This window comes from Aedes albopictus, chromosome 1, assembly GCF_035046485.1.
Source record: "Aedes albopictus strain Foshan chromosome 1, AalbF5, whole genome shotgun sequence".
In the NCBI taxonomy this organism is placed as follows: domain Eukaryota; kingdom Metazoa; phylum Arthropoda; class Insecta; order Diptera; family Culicidae; genus Aedes; species Aedes albopictus.
The window spans coordinates 100,457,435-100,474,859 of record NC_085136.1 but is presented as its reverse complement, the minus strand read 5'-3'; the positions used below and the strand labels follow the sequence as shown (position 1 = coordinate 100,474,859).

Genomic DNA, 17,425 nt, shown 5'->3' with positions numbered 1-17,425 from the left:
CACAGATGGTGTTCCTCTTCGAAGCCACCATGCACTACCCAGCCGATAGGAGTTTTTGTAGTAATTGTCTATCGCACACGACCCTTCCTATAGAATCATACTATTTATTTGTTGTCGAAAAAAAAATCCCAAACAATTTGATTTAAAACATATTTGGTAAATCCGTTGTAAAACTCTTAAGCAAATCCCATGTGTACTTTTTTTCAGAAATTTCTATAGGATTTCTCTTTATTTATTTTTTTTGTTTGTTTTTAAGATATGTTGAGCTATTGTTTGGAAATTTGTAACTTCTGTAGAAAATGTATCGGCAATTGCTTTCAGAAACGCCTTTGAAACATATTTGGAGCCGTTTATAAACCAGGTAGACTTTAAGTGGGATAGCGTCTGTCCAATGGTCCAATGTCTGTACAGCATACACAACTTTCATATTTGTGTATGGCCAGAAGTCCACGAGGGAGGAAAAGTGGATCTGAGATGGCCAAACCTAGGTCTACAAAATTTATGAATAGCCCCTTTGAAAAATCCTTCAGCAACCAATTCCTTTACGAATTGATTGGGCAATACATTTGGTAATTTAGTTATGTCATTTTTTCGAGAATCCTTTCCACAATTTCATTGAGGACTCCTTTGGCAATTTTTAGGGAAATTTAACTCTTTATTTTCAAACTTTTCTTCAGGAATACGTTCAGATTTTTTCCGGAATTTCTCCAAAGAAAATCACAGCAATTCCTGCAGAAACTACTACACACTTCTTTACACACCTGCAGAGAGTTCTCCAGTTCAGCCTTCTTCATGGATTTTTGGTGTGATGGTTAAAACACGTGACTATCACTACGAGGTGCTGGGGTCGAGTCCCATTTCTGACAAACAAATATAAATTCTTCCTTCGGAAGAGGAGTGAAGCGTGAGTCCCGGAATGAAGTAGCCTAGGGCCAAAAATCTCGTTAATATAGATACAAAGGAATTGTTTGTACTAATTCCTTCAGAAATTGCCTAAGACATTCTCCTAATAATTCTTCAGAGTTATCTCCAGGAAGTCTTCCAAGGATTTCTTAAGAAGATCTTTCAAAAAAAATTTTTGAAGGATTTCTTCACGAGCTTCACCAGTGTCTTTGTCTGTAGTTTGTACAGGGATTACTGTAGACATTTTAGGTTTCATCCAGAAATTCTTCAGTGGGTGTCTCCAAGAATTAATTAGTCCAGAGTTCCACCAGAAACTTCTCACGATTTTCAATCCCTCCATTCGCGCTGTCATTGCAATCACTTCTAATCGATTCCGTGTATCATAATCCTTTTAAGAAATACTTCTTAGCATATCACTCATGATTTTCTTGTGAGTTATGGAGCAAATTTCATACAAAACACCATATGTGTGGGGAATTAGGTTAAAACGAGGGCTCTACCCTATTTGGCATAATGCCATTTGGCATAACGCCGTTTGGCATAATGCTATTTGGCATAATGGTCATTTGGCATAATGGCTATTTGGCATAATGCCGTTTGGCATAATGGCCATTTGGCATACAGAATTTAAAGTCGGTTTGCACTGTTATTTTCCACTGTGCAATCCTTTGAAGGAATACAAAGAGAAATTTTAGACGGGTTTTCTAAACGAATTCTAGAAGAATTTTTAATACAATCCCTGGTGGAGGTGCCATTGGAATTCTTGGAGATTTTTTGTGGGGACTTTTGAAGGTTGCTTTAGAGCAGATTTCTAGAGTATCCCTGGAAAAATTTCTGAAGAAACCGACCCTTGAGAAAGGCCAAAACCCTTCGGCCGAAACGTCGGGAGAGTAGGAATCATTTCGTTCTCGACTTAAAGACTGAGAAAGCCACCCAAAACATCGAAACCGATGGATAAACTTCTGGAAAACAAAATCATGGTAAATTTGAAGACCGAATCCATGGAGATATTTCTTAAGAGACTCATGATGCAATTTCTGAAGGAATCCACGGAGGATATCTAGAAGGAATCATTGAACAAATGTATGGAGCAATCTCATAGAGTTTTTGAAGGAATCTCCAAAGAAACTTCTCAAAGAATCCCTGTAAGAATTTCTAAAGGGAACTTTGGAAGAATTGTGGAATATTTTCTTAAGAATTCCTTGAGGAAATTTCTGAAAGTGTTCTAAAATTTTGATTTTCTGAAGACATCACTGAAAGCATTTCTTAATCTATGCATGATTTGCTGAAAGACTTCTCATGCGGATTTCTGAAAGAAGCTGTGAAGGAATTTCTGAGCTAATCTATGGGAAGCTTTCTAGAGAAATTTTTGAATAAGCTTCTGGAGGATCCTCTGAAAAAAAATTCTAGAGGAATTTTTGAAACACAGAAGATATTCTAAATGCTCCTCACAGGGAAATCGTGAAAGCTTTTCTGGAATTAATTTCAAGAGGATTTTCTAATGAAATCTATGGAGCAATTTCCTTTGGAACCCAAGGAAAGTTTTGTTAAGGAGTTTTCAAATAAACTTATGGGGTAATCCCTTAAAAAATAAGAAATTCTAAGGCAAAAATGATTTGCTAGAGAAATCTCTGTAAGTATTATCAGAGAAATCTCTCTTAAGAAATATTTGGTCGAATTTCTTAAATATTCCATGAAGAAATCTGGATAAAAAAATCTGAAGGATTTTCAACAGGAATCCACGGTAGAATTTGGAAGGTGTTCCAAATGAATAACTAAGGATTTTTGAAGAAATTCATGGCGAAATTTCTTAAGCAATAAATTTTCTAAAATGATCTTTTGTGAAATTTCAGAGTGAAATAGCTAGCGCAAAATTTGAATTGATCCCTGTTAAAAACCAAAGAAGATTTTGGGGAAAATTTCAGAAAATAGAGATACACATAAAAATATTTTTTGAGTGCATGGATGAATTTTTGACGGAAATTGTGGAGTAACCTTGAATAATTTTCTGAAGAACTCCCGAATTTTTTAAGAATCACTGACACATTTGTTTTATTTGGAGGGATTTTTAAAATAATCCCTGGATGTAGTCCCTATATCACAGAGTTTTATGTACGTGTAATGTCACAAAAATGTGAAAACTTCAATATGAGAACGCAAAAAAAATCAAAAACGATTTTCTTCTCAGGGGCGTTTTACGGAGATATATGGAGATCTCAGCGGCGTTTCAAGGGGTGTCAGGGGGTCTCGGTCGTTGCAGGAAGTCTCAGGGCGCCCACTTGGAAACCCTTTTTCTGGGCTCCCTCGGAAGCCACCTGGGCCCCATACTCAAATGCCCAGGAGCAAGACCTATGCTCGCAAACAAAGTTTCCATCACTTAATGTATGTACATTTTTCATGTATGCTCTCTCAGCTCATGACATAAAAAGAGGTTTAAGTGTATTTCAAAAATATATTCAGGATGCGAAAAAAAAAACATTTCCAATGTCATAATTGAGACTGTTCTTATACGTCTAGAAGCGCTTATTTTTTCTGAAATATCGAAAAAAAAATCACATACGTTTCATTATATCCAGTAGAGCGGAAACAATTCCTTTTTTCACTCAGAAGTTATTTTCTTACAGGTATGGAAATGTAAAAAAAAAAGAAAAAAAAATATTTGTTTATTCGCAAAGATGTTCATACTGCGAGTAACACTGTTTTTACCCCAAGAGGGTGTTACTCACTTTGTTCCACCAGCAGATTTTCATCAAAACAACACAAATCGTCAATTTGAACTGACCCTTCGCTAAGCAAGTGCTCTAACGATTCGGGTAAACTGATAATCGATCCACAATAACATACTCCAAATGAAAGCATCATCATCATCAGCAACAACAAAAACAACATCCAGAAAAATTGCTGCAGGAAATTTTAAAGTATTTGCTGAAAAAAAGGAAAAAAGGAAATTTCAAAGTTAATACCGTATAAAATTACCGTATAAATATACAGGGCCATATAGCCGAGGCGGTAAACGCACGGGTATTCAGCATGACCATGCTGAGGGTGACGGGTTCGATTCCCGGTCGGTCCAGGATCTTTTCGTAAAGGAAATTTCCTTGACTTCCTTGGGCATAGAGTATCTTCGTGCCTGCCATACGATATACACATGCAAAATGGTCATTGGCAGAGGAAGCTCTTAGTTAATAACTGTGGAAGTGCTCATAGAACACTAAGCTGAGAAGCAGGCTTTGTCCCAGGAGGACGTTACGCCAAGAAGAGAGAGAGAGAGAAACCGTATAAAATTCCAAAGGAATTGCCACAGAAGTTTCCTATGAATTGGCCAAGGGAATCGCTGAAAGAATTTACAAAGAAATAACTGGAAGATTTCCCTGAGAAATTGTACAATAAATTCCTAAGGGGATTTTCGAACAATTTGCAAAAAAAAAATGCGAAGAAATTACCAAAGGAATATTTAGAAGCATGTTTTCAAGAATCTGTCAAATGATTTTCCCCAAAGGAATTTCTCAAGAATTGGTCGCAATATTGTAGGAGCGATTCATATGCAAAGCATTTTCAAAGATTTTGCCGATGAAAAAACCGATAAAATTTTAAAAAATGCCTGCAAGATTCCCAAAAGAAATTTATTTGGTAGTTCAAAAGTTCGTTTGTTTTTATTTTTTGAAAAGTTTTTAGCAATATTTTTTTTTAGATTATTGTTTTCAATTACTTTGGATTTTTTTAAGAAATTGCTTTGCGAACTTTTTCTGAAATATCTATGAAAATTTTCCCGGAAATTCTCAAGGTAACTCTTCAAGATTATCGTTAGGAATTAATTAAGCGATTTGTTTTGCAGTTTTCATGGCTTTTGTCGTTTTTTTTTCTTTTTGCAATTACTTCAGAAATTTCTTCGAGAATCTGCTTGAAAATTGATTGAGTAATTTCTATGGAAATTCCTTGACCAATTCTTTTAGGAAATTTATTAAACCTTCTCTAGGAAAATTCGGTGTAAATTATCAAGCAATATCTTCGGAAAAAAATCTTCGGAATTTCTTTGGAAACAACTTCGGAGATTCCTGTGGAAATCGATCTGGTATTTCACTTAGTGTTTTCTTTGGTATTTTTTATGCATTGTCAAACTCTTCTAAAATTTCTTTGGGAGATTATCTCAGAATTTCTCAAATAATTCACTCGGAAAAGTCTTCGGAATTTCTTTTGAAAACCCTCTAATATATCTTTCTGCAATTTCTTTAAGAATACCCTAAGAAGTTTCTTCAAAAACTACATCCCACATTCCTTCAGGAGTTGATCCGGTAATTCCATCAAGATTTACTGTGGGATTGCTTCGGAAATGCATATGAGAATTTATTTTTCTTTATTAATATATGGCTTCCTTTCAAAACTTCAACGTCAATTGATCTGGAGATTATTTCGAAAACTCTGATGAAAAGTTTTTTAGCAATTGCTTTGAGGAAAAATTGGGCTAATCATTCAGCAATGAATTCGAGAAACTCTTTAGAAATTTTCTACGATAACTCTTTGGCGAATTCCTTCAACAGCCTCCTTTTGAAATTTCTTCGTCTTTTCTTATTTTTGCGAAATGTGTCTACAGTTTCTTTTGATAGTTGATTGGGCGACAATCACAAATTATGTAACGCTCGAGAGTTCAATCGAACATTGCGACCCATAAAAAAGTTGGAATTATCATGCAAACATGCGATACGGAACGAAGCGGAGGGTCAAAACATATTGGTTTAAGCGTAACGTAGCAAATGAATGCTGGATTAGGCATACCCTCTTGCATTTCCTACGAGAATATCTTTGGGGTTGCTTTAATTGGAAATCCCCAGGTTTGCGTTTTTTTTTTAGGAATCAGAAATGCTAATAGGTAGGCGAGTTTCTTAGGAATCCATTCGCATTGCTTTTGGAACTTCCTCTTTTCCCTGAACAATTTCTCTGGGATAACGTGGCCTTGTAGTCTCGAAGACTTTCTTCATAAGTGGAGCGTATGGTCATGGCTTCAATTCCCAACTGCGTCACCATAAACTTTTCATCAAGACAACACAAAACTTCGATTGACACTGACCCTTTGCTAAGCAAATACTTTCACCAAGTGCTTTCGGCAATTTTCTTGTGAATTCCTTTAGAATTTGCCTTTGAAAATTCTTCGGCAATACCCATGGGAATTAATAACGCTGTTTCTTTTGCTTTTTTGAAATTATTTTAGTAATTATTTTGGGGTTTCCTTTGGTCATCCTCTGACGAATTCCTTTTGTAATTCCATTGCATGTTCTCAAAATAATTTCTAATGAGCACGATTTCGAACAGACGAGATTCCGAAAGTAATTTTCAAAGAAAATTTCAAAAGAGATACAGAAAAACGCTAGTAAATTTACGAAACATTTTGACAAAATACTGTCAAAGAAACTGTCAAGTAAATTTAATATAAAAAACAATAGCAAATGTAAAAAGAAAAACAATTCAAGGAACTACCAGCGGAACTTCCTCATAAAATTATGAAGAAAATCCCACAGGAAAACCCAAAGGAGTTGTCACCGAAATTCCTCAAAATCGGCAAGTGACAAGGGTTTCTAAATTGAATTACTGGAGTGATTTCCAAAGAAATTGTTCAACAAATTCATAAAAGAAGTTCGAAAAAATGACGTAGACATTTCCGAAAAAATAACCTGAAAAGTGCCACATAAATTCCCAAAAAGGAAATTCTAAAACAATTGCTGGAAAATTTTACAGGTTTACGCCTAAGATATTTCCAAAGAAATTGCCAAAGGAACTACCGATAAAATTAAAAAAAAAAAACAAATCCTTGCAATTTTTTTCAAAACAATTTTCGAAGAAATTTGAAAAAAAAAGTCATTTCTGACGGAACTTTCAAGGGAATAGCCATTGAACTTTTCAAAAAATTACTAAAAAAAATGGGAAGGATTTGCCGGAAAAATGAGAAAAAAATGCTTGAGGATTACTCAAACCACCGAGGAGAATTTGCCGAGGGAACTTTGGAAGAAAATCAGAATCAAATAGCAGAAGCAATTCCCAAAAACATAACTGACGACTTTTCCCAAAAATAAATGCGGAAAAAATAACACATTTATAGGAAAAAATTTCTGAAAAAGTTTTTTCAAAAATTGTGAAGAAATTAAAAAAAAATGTTGAGAGCTTCGAAGAAAAAAAAAATCTTAAGAAATTCCACAGCCAACCTTCTTAGGGATTGCCGAAGAGTTTTTCAAGAAAAAAAAATAACAATCTTACTTCTAAAGGAATAGCCGATACAGCATCCAATTGAATTTCTGAAGAATTTTCCAATACGAAGTTCCGAAATATTAAAATTAATTCTGAGAGAATTCTCAAAGAAATTACCGAAGCAAAATAAGAAAGAAATTGCTTAAAGAATTCCCAAGTTTTCTGAGCAATTGCCAATACGATTCCCAAACAAAATATGTTCAAAGGAAATGCAAGGAGAATTTTCAAATATATTTCCTTATTTCGTACATTAGCCTGAATGTGGGCAAGAAGTTCTAACCAAAATAATTAAAAAAAATTAAGTTTAACAAAAAGTGATGTATAAGTGACGTTTGTTAAATAATAGCAACCATGCTAGTTTGTATTTCATCTCTTGTTTGTGTTGTATAAATCTTCAGATAAAAATATCTCGGAATTGTGATTTACGTTACTTCACACACTATGTGTCATTTTTTTTCTAAATTTTCTGCTGAATATATTAACCGTTGGTTAAGTAAGGACCATGAGATATTTAAAAACATGTTGAGGGTCCATAGATGCCAGAAATGAATTTTCATCAAAGGTAGATAAAATGCTAAGCAGTCGATTGTTATTGGATTTTTGCTAGAATTGCAAAACTCCGCTGTGGAACTGAGCAAAAAACTAAGTATGAGCATGGTCAAGTAGGGTTACCTGCACGCCATCAGCTTACAATCTAATCCACCGATCCGCTTCCGAAATGACCCTTGATGTGTGTAAAATCAATTTCTCGTTTGCTTCCGTGAATCAATTGAAAGTCCATGTAGGAAGCTGATGGATGGATGGGAGAAAAAAAGAGCCTTGAAGAAGTCGAATGCTTCTTTTAGCTGTGGCCTGCTGGTAAGGAAAGGATTTCCGTTTATATTTTTTTGCACCGAACGAAAACGTGCCTTGGTTTACGGTGGATGAGTTCTGGTGGCTGATGCAGGGGGAAACGTCTGCAGGGAGCAATTTCCTTTAGCTGTTGTGCTGTCTACTCTAGTCTATTCTGCCGAGATGAGGAGTCAACGGGAGAGGTGGAGGCGATGCGTACCAGCGCACGGCGGTGGCGGGCGGCAGTGGGAGAGGTCCCATCCTTCTTCGTTCCTGCTGGAATCTGGGCCACCAGGCAGGCGCTGAGATTGAAGTACAATTTGCATATCAATAAATTTGCCTTTTCCTGCTCGTTCGAGCTTTTGCGTTACTCAAAGAGTCCGTGTGTGTACACACATATGGTTCTTCTTTGTATCGAAGGCGGTACCCTTTCTTGGTTCTTGGAGAAAAACGAGGACGATGCAGTCCTCGCCTACCGTCCATAGCGTTGGTTGCTGTTTGAAGTATGACTTTTCTTCTTCTCGTTGGAGAATATGTCTCGGAAAGTAAGTGAAGCAGAAATTGAGCTGAGCGTTGTATTTTATGGACAGAAACAGGAAAGCAGCACCCGAGTGTTTCCAGATAAATAGGATTACTTTATTCGCATATATCATACTCATGACACATGCTTTTGAGAAATCCGTACACTACACATGTTTCCAGGTACAATTTTCAATTTCAATTCGATAACATTACGACTCCATAGTAGAATAAAATCTCTTCTTTTCTGCGCCTTCGCTTGTAGCTGTTCTGCCGAGACTCATGCTGCAGCAGTTCCATCTGTAGTTTGTTATGGTTTTGCAGGAACTATCTGCACTCATCCACACGAACCAATCGTTTGGAACAGCAATGGAAACAAAGTAACCACTGGACTGTGTTAAGGAAGAATTCGAAAAAAAAAAGAAAATTCTTCCACTTTTATCAGATATCAGACGGCCGGCATGCATGTGAGAGAAAAATAAATAGTTGTTTTATGAGTTTCTCCATTCTTGAACCAATTTTTTTCAAATACGCTTTCAAAACAATTACTGTGAGTGAGACTCCTACTAGAGACCTGATCAGAAATTTCACTAGGAATCCTCCAGAAATTCAACAAAAACCTTCAAGAAAACTTCGATACTCCAGAAATGTTTCCATGATTATTGTTTTACAAAAATGCCCCCAGAGATTCTTTCAGAAATGCAAATTTGGATTCCTTCAGACATTCCTCTGGATAATATTAATTAATTTATTCAGGAGTTTTATTAGAAAAACCTTGACATATTCCTTTTAAAAAATCTACTGAAATCCCAAAAACTTCTCCAGATATACAAAGATGTTAAGCTTGATGCACCACGATCCTACTACGAACACCAATATCCTACTAGGGTTAATGTGTCTTTCAACTAAGGAAAATTCTACACTTTTTAGAAAAATCCTTTAGAAGCTTGTCCGCAGATTCCTGTAGAAGTTTATCCGAGGAATTCTTGGATAAACTTCCTCAAGAATCTGCGGACAAGTTAATAAAGGATTTTTCAAAAAAGTGTAGAATTTTACTTAGTTAAAAGACACATTAATCCTAGAGAAAATGCTCCAGAGTTTTTTTTTCTGAATACTTCAACAAAATCTTCCAAGCATTCATCCAAAAATCTACTTCAGAGACTCTTTTAGGGAATCCTCCCAAAATTTCACAAAAAAAAACATTTATTTAGAAAATCGGGATTTCTTCAAAATGTTGTCCACGGAGTTCCTTCAGGAATTTTCCTCCAATTTATTAAGAAATTTGTAAAAACTCCCGGAAAAAAATCTTAACAAATTCCTGAAGAAATTTTGTATAAAGGTCTGAATGGATCTCGAAGAATCCGTGCCAAATAACAAAAAAACTTAAGAAGTTCATTGGACGATTCTTTCAAAAATTCTTTTGAAGTTTATCCAAAAATCTTTCAGATTCTTTTCTATAAATTATTTCAGGGATTCCATTTGAAATTTCTTCACGAGTCACTTCAGGATTTCCCGAAGGAAAATTTTCGGGCGTTCTTTCAAAATATCCTTAAAAAAATGCAGGGAATGCTTAGAATATAGTCCACTGCTCATTTTTTTTCCTTCAAATATTTCTCAAGAAATTCCTCCGGGAGTTTATCAGAAAAATTTCCAAAAAAATGAGCAGAAATTCTTCCATGTACTTTTTAAAAATTTCTCTACGAATTCATCAGAAATTCACGAATTTGCTGTTCATAAAACCCTCCAAGGTCTAAGGATTAATATGAAACTTTTCTTCCGTGTTTTTTTTAGAAATTTATCCTTAGATTCTTTAACAAATTTCACTTGCGATTCCTTCAGAAATTTTACTGAGAAATCTTCAGGAAAATGTCACTTTGAATGCTACAGTTATTTCTGCATTAGTAATTGTGTAAATTCTTCAAATAATTTCTGAATATATTTATCGATGGATTCTAAGAAAAAAACCTTCCATGGCTTTCTTAAGAATTTCTTCCAAGAGTTCTGGCATGGGTTCCCTTACAAATAGCTTAAATAATTCCTCAAGTAATTTCTGTTTTCACCAAACTTTTCTTTAGATTATCATCTTAAAATCCTTCAAAAAATTTCTCCACAGAAACTTTAAGAAACCTTCCAAAAAAATGTCTTAAGTAATTCATCCATGGTTTCATTAGTATAGATATTCAGGGATCCATCCATAAATTTATTCAAGATCTCCTTTTTATAATCTTCGATTGATTGCTCCCAGAGGGATTCCTTTAGAAACATCCTCTAAGGATTGTTCTCAGAAAATCTTCCACGAATTACTACGATAATTCATCCGGAAATTCCTTGAGCTAATCTTGCAGAAATTCCACAAAAAAAACTTTTGTTTTTCTTTCATGGGTGACTCCAGAAATTTTCCATGATTTTTATTTTCCAGAAATGCCTTTAGAGATTTTTCAAGACAATTCTCTAGATATTATGCCAAAGTTTCTTCAGGAACTCCATCAGAAAATCCATCAAATATTCCCACAAGCACTCCGAAAATTATTTCAAGGATATGTATAGAAATAGCTTTTGTTCAAACTCACGAATAAAAAAATAATAATCCAAGGATTCTGCATTAAATTTACTTCAAGAGGTGCATGAGAAATTCATCGAGGGATCGCTCTTAGGATGTCCTAATAAATTGTCCAGAGATTCTTTCAGGAATTCGTTCTCCAGGGATACGTTCAGGAAATTTTTGTTTTATTTTGTCTTTGAACTTGAGATATTTCTTAACATTCTAGTTAAAATCCCGTAGAGTCTTATCAGTAGGATCCTTTTGATTTTTTTCGGATCCTTCCAAAAATCTTCCAGACGATTGAGCCATAAATAAATGAACTAGACAAAAAAAATCTTCTAGCATTTTTTCCTGGCTTTTTCCAAAAAAAATTTCGAAAATTCATCCGGAAATTTACTTTAAAAACTCCTTCAGCGATTCCTACAAAATTTTCACAAACTTCTTTAAAAATGCCTCGCCCGGATTTCTGCAGAAATTTCTCTAAAATTTATTCCGAAAAAAGGCCCACCCCCCATCGGAAGAATTTCATATTGAATCTCTGAAAAAAAAATTGATAGGAGTTTTTAGAGAAATTTTGAAATAAATATCTAGACTTTTTTTAAGGAATTTTTGGAAAAAAATCTGAGAGGATCCCTGGTGGTGGCATTGAAGCAGCTCATGCGAATTTTTCAAAAAAAAAACTTGAGAAATTCATTTGGCAATTCTTTAAGAAATTCTTCTGGGGTTTTTCAGAAAATCATCCAAAAACTTTTTAAGGAATTTCCTACATATTCCCATGGACATTTCTCCACGACCTTTTTCTGGATTTCCCACAGGTTTCCTTCACGGATTCTTTCGAAATATCATTTAATGGTTCAAAATATTGAATGGGTTGGCCGAAAAATACTTACTTTTTTAATTCCAGTTGAGATTTATCCGGAATATTTTCCTGGATATAATCAGAAAATCTTTTAAAAATTTCTACACTAATTCTTCCAGGGATATCTTTAGTAATTTCTCCACAAATTTCCCAGGAATTTCCACAAGATTTTCTTAACGGATTTTGTTTTAAAATTACACGGATTAAAACAGAATTTTACTTCAGATTTTTTTTTTGGAAATCAGACTCCTTTCAAAATTTCACAAGAGGTTCCAGAAATTTCACATAGAATGAGAAAATCTCACTTCGATTGCTACCGAAATACATCCATGATTATTTGTACACATTCTTCAACAGATTGCCAAAGACAAGGCTAAAGACATTTCTTGAAGCATTTTACGGTGTCAGCCGGTTTGCTGATGCAAGAGATTTTCAGAAATTCAGTCAATAGAAAGTTTCAAAAAATTTTACATGATTTTTTCCTTAATTTTTCCTAAGAATTTTTAGAGGATTTCTTCCGAAAATCCATCCAAACAAAGCTACCGGATGAAATCTGGGAAATCTTCAAGTAAATCTCCATTAATATCTTCAGGAACTACTCAAAATATTTAATCTAAAATTTCGCAAAAAAAAAATCTCGACGATTATAGATTTTCAAAAACAAAGTTATTCCGAAAAAAATGATAATAGGAACTTCTCGAGAGTTTTAAAGATATTTTTCCCAAATTTTCTTGGGAATTTTTGGAGCAATTTTTTTGAGAGTTTTCTGATAGCATTTCAAGACAAATTCATTGATGAAAAAATATAGGTATTCAAGTACAATTCAGAGAAGAACTGCTATAGAAATTTTTCAAGAGCAGTTCTCGAGGCAATTTCTAATGAATTTCTCAATGGATAATTTCCAGAGGATTTCTTGTGAATTTTTTGATAAAAAAAAAGTTGACAGTTCTTTGATGAGCTTCTAGAAGGAATCATGAATAGTTCTAAACTGATTCCTGCAAATAATTTTAGAGGAAATTCTGGATAAATATCATGTGAAATTGTTGGAGAAACTTCTAGAACTCCAGGGGACATTTCTATAGAAATTTGTTGCCGAAGAAGTTGCAGGAGGAATTCCTGAAGCATTCTCTAGAGCAATTTCTAGAGGAACTTTTGGAAGAGTTCTTCGAGAAATTCCCTGACGAATTTTTGAAGGTATTTAAAAGGGAATTACTGAGGAATACTATGATTCCGGCCCGTGCACATAAGTGGCGCCAAGGAAGGGTTTTTTTTCCCAATTTCGACAAAAGGCGGAGGGGCGCCTAGTGTATGAAGGATCGGTAATGGGGTGGGGCTTAACAGGAATTCCTTGGAAAGTCTTTAAGTGATCAATTTCGGAATTCCTCAGAAGTTTCTTTCATAATTTGATCCAGGGAGTCTAGGGGACTATTTCAAGGATAACTTCAGAAATTTCTCTGGAATTTCCTTCCGGAATTTCAAGAGCAACCTTTCATGTTTTTTTTTCGAAATTGTTTACTGCATTTTTTAGAAATATCTCAACAGAAACTTTTTCGGAAAATCACTGATGTATTTCACTAGAAACTAATCCAGGAATTCCTCTAAAAGATCAGTCAAGGATTCTTTCTCTAACTCCTTCAGATATTTGAGAACTTGTTTCTAAAATATTGCTTCTTCTTCTTCTTTATGGCTCTACGTCCCCACTGGGACTTGGCCTGCCTGGCTTAAACTTAGTGTTCTTTGAGCACTTCCACAGTTATTGATTGAAGGGCTTTTTTGCCTGCTATTACATGAATTTGTATATTGTAAGGCAAGTACAATGATACACTATGCCCAGGGAGTCGAGAAAACATTCAAAAGCAGTTTCTTCAAAAAGCAATTTCAAATATTACTTCACAAACGCTTCCAGGGAATCCTCCTAACATACTAACAGGATTTTGTTTTCAACGGTTTTAGTAGAACTCCTTTCAGGGATTCCTGAAAAAAAATATTCAAGAAATTTTCTTTAAAAAAAATCCACCAGGATTCCTTTTAAAATTATACTAGAAGTTCCTCCAGAAATTTTAAAAATAATTATTTAAGAAACTCTCAACTCCATTTCTTCGTAAATTTCTTCATAATATTTGTATACATTCTTCAACAAATTTCTACAGAAATTCTCGAAATCATATTGATAGAAAACCATCCACGCATTCATGATTTTTGTTCCAGGGCTTCTACCAAAAAATCTGTCAGGAATTCATTTGGAAATTTTAAGCAGCAATTTATCCCGTAGTTTCTTCTGGAATTTCTTTCGAATCTTCTGGAGAAATTTGTGAATAGTTTCTTTTGTACAATGTCTCATGAGTTGCCAAAATTCCTCCTGCTTTTTTTTCTAGAATTTCCTAAAATTTACTTCACCTATTTCTCAAGAGCATGCTCAAGAAAAGTCTTTTAGGATTCAAAAAGAAAATCTTCCATAGAGTTCCTCAGAAATTCCTTGATGGGTTCTTCCCTGAGATGGGATCCCTCTAAAGGTTTTTTTTCGCAAAATCTCCCACAGATCCCTCTAAAATCCTCCAGCGGTTTCTCCAGTAAGTCATACATTCTGAGTTCTTTCAGAAATTCTTCCAATGATTCTCTCATAAACGTTTTCAGGAATTCCTTAGAAAAAACTTTCGGGAAATCTTCGAAAGCTTCTTTCGTAGTCTCTTTTAGGAATTTCAAGAAAATATTCCAATGATTGGTTTGTAAATCCCTCCAGGGCCTGAAGGAATCTCTCGAATGTTCGCTTTGGAAACCTTCCATGAATTCATTACAGAACCGTTTCATTGAATCTTTTTGTAATATCTCTAAGCTCTTAGGAACATTTTCAAAAAAACATTGACGGCATTCGTCAGCAACTTCTTTTGGAATTCCTGAAAAGAACGATTTAAGGATTCATTCATAAATTCCTCCAGTGGTTCTGTTGTGAAACGACCTTTGCGAAGGGAAAAGGCATTGGTCGTGCCGGCTAAGCCACATAAAACGCCAACAAACAGATATTCATGGTGCAAACATTTATTCTCCCACTTTCATACCCTTTCCTTATTCACCTTGCTCCTAATCTTATTTCCCTGACTTTGCTTCCTCTTCACATCATTTTCCTCTTCAAGGTGTTCTTCCTTTGCTTCTTCCTCTTTCTTTTCGGGTACTCACGCACACTGCCTACGTCCTACTCGCATCCAGCCGCACCGATCAGTTGCCGGCGCTGTCCCGCTTGACGATCCGGAGGGACGACTTGCTGCGTCTCGCCGCTGGGTGGTCCGCTTGACCGACCATCGATGCTGTTCACTCCTCACGGCCCAACGTACCGATTCCTTTCGGTGGCCAGTGCTCTCCAGCAGCCTGGCCGTAGTGATCGTCGCTTACCAGCAGCAGGGTTTCGACGCCGTGCCCCAGAGACGGTGGTGGCTTGTGGAATTCGATCACTCCTTGTCGGATAACGCGATCTGAGCTGCGGGTGGTGCTCGCCGCTTCGAGGAAACCGGGATCGGCTACACAAATAAAGAAAAAAAAAGCCCTGAGGCAATCCTTCGGTTACAATGAGCGTTGTGGACAAATCGTGGTATCACTCACTTCGCTTCGAAGGCCCTTTTCGTTTTCCAACTATGGAGGATTGTTTCTCGTGTTAGGAGGTTCTTGCTACGGCCAGTCCTGTTGGAAAATGTGGCGTTAGCTAGTTCTCGTCGCAACAAAATTCACCTCCCACGATTTGCTTACCGGCTAGACGACAATGTCGTTTCGCTGCTTGAACGATCGAGTCCGGAACCGTTTTTAGTCGCCCAGAGTCCTCTGGTGTTGCTGATGGTTGGTCGTCGATTCCCACTGGCGATGCCACGTGCAGCTAAAGTGCTCTTCGGAATAAGCCGGCTCAGTCCGATCGACGGCTATCCTGACCGGGGTGCTGGAATCTGTCGAAACCAAGGCGATTAATTTCACACCTCTGCGCACTTCACTTCTGATTCAAGCACTTACGTTTCTTCTCGCACTGGGAGTCTCGGGATTGGGGAGTCGTTTTTTCTTCAATGGTGGTTTGACGGCAGCAACGGTGCGACTTTCCTACCGCACGATTTCACCACTTCTGTGCTCTTTGCACGGAGCCCGTAGGTACGTGTGAGCGCGACTGGGCAGCAGCGGATATGGATGGCTGTCTCTTTCGCGTGGCAAGCAAATTCTTTGCGGAGCTTTTGACCACAAGCGAGTGCCCTTCAGCATTCTTGTTTGCGTTCAGGTATGTTTACACTTTTCTAGCTTCCCATAAAGTTTGCACACATCACAAATGTTAACCAAAATGGACAAATTATTACCTAATGTAACACAACCTTACCACAGGCGCAGAGTTTTTTGTGAGCGCTGATAGGCAGCTCACAAAAAACTCTCAGACTCACTTCCTCAAGAAGTCGCAGAGAGACTTGAGCAGATCTGATGGTTATCGCTTGAGCAGACCTCAAGATGTTGATAACTACAGCCAAAACTAACAAACGCGAACCTTGTTGTTCGCCAGATCCAAAAGCTCAAAACATAATCAAAACAAACATAACGGCAGCGAGTCCTGCCAAAGGTGATCTGAACGCTCACAAATGAGCAAATGTCTCTGCGCTAGTTCTTGTCCCATCTTCTGTGCTATGCCGTTCCTGTGGCAAAACACTCAGTATGATCTATTCTAGTTTTAAGAGCTACAATAAAACAAAAGATCAAAACATGTAACGAAAATTACGGCTAGTGTTGGCTAATATATGAACGTCTACAGTGGATATTGTCAGTCACGATTGAGTAAAGGTCGGATTTGGTCGTCCTGAATCACTACGAGCCCAGAAAGGAGGTTTTACCGCGCCCCCCGGTCGCGTTGCTTTTATGGAAGTTTTTCGTAGTGACCCCCATGCAACTGACTACCACTTAGTTCAAGACCTGTGCCTGGAAGTTTGTCAATGTCACTCGGTGGGATTTGCCACAGCAGTTTTGTGCCCGATCGGATGATCGGCGGCGAAGCTACAGGTCCTTCAACTCCGTGGTCGACTGCCAAGGGTCCCTCACTGTCTGGCGGTTCGTTGTGTTTGAGGTTTAGACCGTGTGCGACAGATGATTCAGATGTGTTGGTCCACTGTGCTGCAAGGAACGGCGAGGTTTCGCTTGATGATCTTGGTCCTCTAGCCACTGCCGTAAGACGTGTTTCGGTGGCTCGTAGGCTCGTCGTTAACAGCTCCCTGCTCGCTGTCTGCATAGCTTGTCATTGTATGGCATTTGGCGTCACCTTACTAGCTGTCGGAGTCCCAATCTCCCTCGCCGGCTGTGTCCTCCTACCTTCGCTGTGCCGACACTTCTGTTGGTATTTGGGGCCATCCTCCAACTTTCAGGGTTCCAATCTCCCGAGCCCTCCGTAGGCTTCATGCAGTCGCTGCTCATGGCATTTGGAGTCTCCCTACTCGCTGAGTTGCTTTCAGGGTCCCAATCTCCCGAACCTGCCGTGGGTTGTGGTCTTATCGCGTTGTCTCCATTTCCAGTATTTGGAGCCTCCC

At 37.1% G+C, this 17,425-nt stretch overlaps 1 protein-coding gene across 4 annotated transcripts in view; it reads right to left on the bottom strand.

Annotated features, from left to right (window-relative positions):
* LOC115260031 (glutamate receptor ionotropic, kainate 2-like) overlaps positions 1 to 17,425 on the bottom strand; it is an 882,928-nt gene that overhangs the window by 600,204 nt on the left and 265,299 nt on the right. The gene's annotated exons all lie outside the window — the stretch shown is intronic.